Genomic DNA, 5325 nt, shown 5'->3' with positions numbered 1-5325 from the left:
TTGTGAGAGTGTCACTACTTCCAGTGAGATTTTGGGGTTTGACATGTCATTCGTGAAAGTAGCTATAACAAAGTCTACTGAGCTGATTCATGTGGATGGTTGATGTGGGTGTGATGTTGCTTTAGATTGGAGATAATGCTTATACTTTTATTTGATTGCTATCATTAATCTGATTGAATAAACACGAGTGTTTCTATTAAAAAAAAAAAGAAATCATTTTGGATTTGAATTTCGTTTTCGCTTTATTTGCTAGGGACTAGCAATAAGCTGGTTGAGGGGTGTGTTGAGTGTTAGAAAATGTATATTTATAAAGGAGAAAATCGTCATTTTACACTACAAGTTTTACTAACACCTTTACTTTTATGAATTTAACATTCTTTTGATTTAATTCCGTGTGTTTTATTTTAATTAAGTATTTTATGTATTTTAGGGGCATTATAGTCATTTCACAATAAAGGAGAGATCAGACGGCAAAACGGACATCACTTTTAAACTCAGGACGGTCGAAAACCTTAGGAGGAGCATAAAAGGAAAAATGGCACTATTCACATGTACGGTACTATTCACGTGTACGGTACTGTATACGTTACTGTTCACGACACTGTTCACATAGACGGATGATAACGTGGCATTGACCAATGATGTGGCATTGACTGATGAGGTGTCACGATCCTGTTGGGCTAAAATTCTTATGTACTGTTGATGGTGACGTGGTAGCATATCAGTGGACGAAAAATCTCGCGTACGGTACATGCATCACACAGGATTATTGTCAACCAAACCGCATTACTGTTCATCCACGTGGTCAAACCGCGTATTGTTGACTGATGACGTGGCGCAATCCTGAGCGTCTAAACTGTTTTTAATCCGATGGCCATGATTTACTCCATGTATCTATAAAAAGGGGGCCTCTCCCCCCTAATTTGATAGCTCTGAATCCATTTTTGGGATCCATTTTCTGTAATTCCTTCTCCATCTTGTATTTTCTTCGTATTTTAATAAATTTCCATTTTGCCCCTAGTTCAATTATAAGTAGCTAATTTCCTTTCAAGCTTGGGTTGAAGGTGAAGTCTCAACATGTGTCATGGGCTTTATTTGGTAAATTTATTTTCTTTTCCCCTCTAATTTTTGTGGATGATTTGACTTTTCATCGACAAATAATAATAGTCATGTCTAGATACCGCCTTGGTTACACCAGCTCTCTAGTACAAGGTTATTATTATTTGGCACGATAAGCCCTTAGCACCATATTGATTAGAGTGTGGTTCATGAGGTGTGGATTCCCCCCTCATGATTTAATTGGCATTAATACGGATTATTTAGCCCATGATGCATGTTGATACGGATCCAGATACCCAAGTACGTCATTTCAATAGAATTCTCTTCAATTTATTCTCGCCATTTCAATTCCAATTTCAGAATTTATTCTCGCCATTTTAATTTAAGTTTTAGCATATTCCAAATCATTTCCACCACAGATCCAATCAACCATTTGCAAAATTAATTCTATACACAATTAAAATCCACCTCCTCGTGGGATCGACACTCGTCACCATTGATCTATACTACAATAGATTCGTGCGCTTGCGAGTACATTAAAATTTGCACAACACCTTCCACATCTTTCTCTGTAAAGAAAATAGGGATGGGATGGTCGGGTACCTGGGGTACCCTAAAGTGATTTTGACAAGCGAAGTTGACTTCTTTTCTAGGGCGATCCAAAATTGGCGATTTGCTGTAACGTTTGATGACTCGTCTAGATTCCCCTGTGAGGGTAGGACCTCTTGCTATCGTTCGAACATAAACGCCTTTTTGAGACCCTTGGGGTACCTCAACTTCGGGACTAGGGTTAGCAACTTGTTTACCCTTATCTTGCTCCGAGAATTTCCTAGCCTCCCACATATCAGCCACAAACTCCTTGAGGTACCCACTCAGAATCAATGACTAAATTTCTTGCCGCAAGTGAAAGCATTCGGCGGTGCTATGGGTGAAATCTTCATGGAACTCACAATATTTCAAGTTACGCTTCATATTGGGGTATTTCTGAATTGGCTTAGGTGGGCAAAGCATCCTCGTATCCCTAATATGGTAAAAAATCTGTTCTGGAGATTGATTCAAATGATGAAAAGAGTTATATCGGGGTTTTTGTGGCGCTTCCCGTTGTTCTGGCGGTGGCAGCTTAACATGCTGGAGTACCCGGGGTGCACCGGGAATATTCAGCCCCCTCCTACGTGGGGTTGGACGAGGTGGGCTGTGTACCCAGGGTGCTCGAGAGGGTACCTGAGGTACCTCAGCTCTCTTGGGTTTCACCTTGCTTTTCACGACTTCGGCTCTGTCTTCCTCCCGCTTTAGGTAACACTTCTCGTCCATTTCTATTTGTTACAGAGCTCGAGAACGAGCTTCCCCATATGAAAGAGGGCGGTGCTTTTGAAATGACCGCCATAACTTCCCAAAACGCAAATTCTTTTCAAAATGAGTGAGAGTATGTTGGTGCCAAACGTACCAGTGCGCAACACGTCTTGGTGGAAGCGGGTTACGTACTCGGTTAAAGACTCCGATTCCCTTTGCTTGATGAAAGCAAGCTTGGAAGATGCTATATCTTGGGAGGAAGCATAACCAAACTCATAAACAAAATCTTTTAAAAGCTGGTCTAAGGAGGATACACTACCTGACACCTGCCTTCAACGATTGGAACCATGATTTGGCTGGTCCGGTGACAGTATGTGGGAACATCCGGCACATAGCATTGTTGCCCACTCTTTTAATCAGCATATGGTCACGATACAACTCAGCATGTTCCATGGGATTCGAGGTACCCGAGTATTGCTGTATTTGAGGCATGGTGAACGCTTCTAGGAGAATCGCTGTCCGAATCTCTATGGTGAATGGCGAGTTATACGCTGTTGGCGTTAGAGCATTGGTGGAGTTTTATTTTTCAGAAAGGAGCTTCACTTGAGCTTCGAGGTACTCCATTTTTTCCAGGAACTCGCGGGGTACCCCAGGTGCACCTGAGGATGCCGCAGTTGTTTGGGAAGCTCTTTTGGCGTTCAACTTGTGGCAGAGATCTTCATGGGCTTTTTGTTTACATTCGGTACCCTGGCTACTACGGGAATAGTAAGAGGCAGTGGAGCATTCTTCCTGAGAGCCGCCGGTTTGAAACTTTAAACGGGTGCCTGATGACCCGTGCTTTGGTCTACTTTCCTCCGGTATTTCAGATCTTGGTATGATATGTTTCTCACCGTGTGGAGGTGGAACATCTTGAGTTACCAAGGAAGTGGCTGCCTCAGGTACCTGAGATCCTACTACTTTGAGAATCACGTGAGCTAAATCCTCAAAGTGTTTATGAGTAACGGGCTCCTCGTTGGGTTGAATACCAGTTGATTGCTTAACAGATTTGCCTTTCTCTAGGCGGGATGCCCTCCTTGTCGAGTAACCCCTCTCATCACTGTCGTGATCCTCCGCTCCATCATGACCTAGCATAAGGTTATCAGCGCGTACGCCGGGTGCCATGGTGGCGTAAGCACACGTACTGACAAGCTTAGCACCGTGTAGAGACTTTTTGAGCATTCCCCATAGACGGCGCCAATTGTTTTCGGTTGATTTTGAGGCAATGAATAAAAAACCACAAAACCAAGCTAAAAACAATAAATTTGTTTTTTGTCGGGGAGCAGGGTGCCTCGCTCGTTCGGCGCGTGCAGGTTGTTTAGGCTTTTTATGGAGTGAAGAAGGATTGAGATGGCGGCGGATATGGAGGGGGGCTGACTTCAGGTGCAGAGGGCTGGCAAAAATCGTCTTAAACCTGCGAAACAACAAAAAAAAGTGGTTAGAGGTGGAGCCGGGGGTGGCCGGCGACCACACTCCGACGCTCAAGTTAGAGTTGGGTTATCTCAGGTTAGAGAGCTTGCAAGCTCTCGGTAATGGAGGTTTTGAGGTTGAAGAAATCTTATTTTTGTGTGTGTGTGTGTTAACTTACTTGATAAAAATTAAACCTGAGTATTTATATGGTGTACCCTGGGTCACCATGCCACATGGCGTTATATTATTGACGTTCTCTGCTGTCATGTCAGGAATATTCTTATTTTCATGCGTATGGCGGCTTAAGCGTTTAAAAAATATACGTGGAGAGCAAGTTTGAGGCGTATTCACTTGCTAGGCATAGTGGAGTGGTCCCACGTACCTCTGCAATTCCGTTGTAATTTTGCAGGCGTGGTAGGAAAAGCTGGTGGTCCCAACTGTCATAATATCAAACTTTTGGCTGATTCGCTGGCGTAACAAGCGGCTGTCTCCTCTTTTGTAGCATGAGATTTTCTCACCGATTCCTTATTTTTTTTACACGTATTCAACCGATCTTTTTGAGATTCGGGGCCCACCTATCCCTTAACATTTTTACCAAGACTTTTTATACTCTTACACGGTGTACCCGAGGTACCCCCGGAGTACTTAGGGTAGTCGGGGTACCCAGGATACCTGGGGTGCCCAAGGTACCCGAGATAAGCCAATTTCTTAAATATCGACACGTGGCGCTTCATCAACCATATATATATATATATATATATATATAAGCTCTACTCTGTAATCAACCAACCTTTCAGCAATAATAAAATAGCAAGTTTTCAAAAGTGGTATCAGAGCCATATTTCCCAAAAGGAAACCCTTGGGTGTGCAACAATATTATGCTCTTTGGTTGCCGAAATAGTTCGGATCCTCCACATCAGAAAGTTGTTGGATACTAGTCTGTTTGTCCAAATTTTCCAAAAACTAAACTGTCCAGAGAGAATTCCCTCCAGGTGTGGCGCCCCTTTGAAAAGGCCAGGAGAGCTGTGTGTTTAGGGCTTATCACCTCAAAGAAAACTCTTTGAAACACTCTAGCCATGGAAAACCAAAACAACTCTAGACCAGAATCCCACATTATTTTTTATCCCTTTATTTCAACCGTCAGAGTCCCAACAGATAGCATACCATCCATAAACTTCCATTTTGAAACCCAAGAGGATGAAAACAAAGAAAGAGCGGTATAATCCTTTAGACTGGATCCTCTCGACCCTTACAGATACTACCATGTAAACACCACCATTAGTTCCCTAAGAGCCATAATTCCTATCCGACAGCCTAAACTAAAGACCATTTACAAATCCTCAGAAATAACTGTCCAAGCCATATCATCCAGCTCCAAAGAAACCTATTTGCCTATTCTTTCTTCTCTCGAAATTACCAGGTATATGAGAGAAGGGTATAAGGGTCTACACTTGGGAGCAATCCAGATAGGATTACAACCATTTTTCCTAGCAATTTTGTAAGGGATATCATAGAGGTTGCTATAAAGAG

Source organism: Citrus clementina, unplaced genomic scaffold, assembly GCF_000493195.1.
Source record: "Citrus clementina cultivar Clemenules unplaced genomic scaffold, Citrus_clementina_v1.0 scaffold_9, whole genome shotgun sequence".
Taxonomy (NCBI): domain Eukaryota; kingdom Viridiplantae; phylum Streptophyta; class Magnoliopsida; order Sapindales; family Rutaceae; genus Citrus; species Citrus x clementina.
This window is presented reverse-complemented; position numbering follows the sequence as displayed.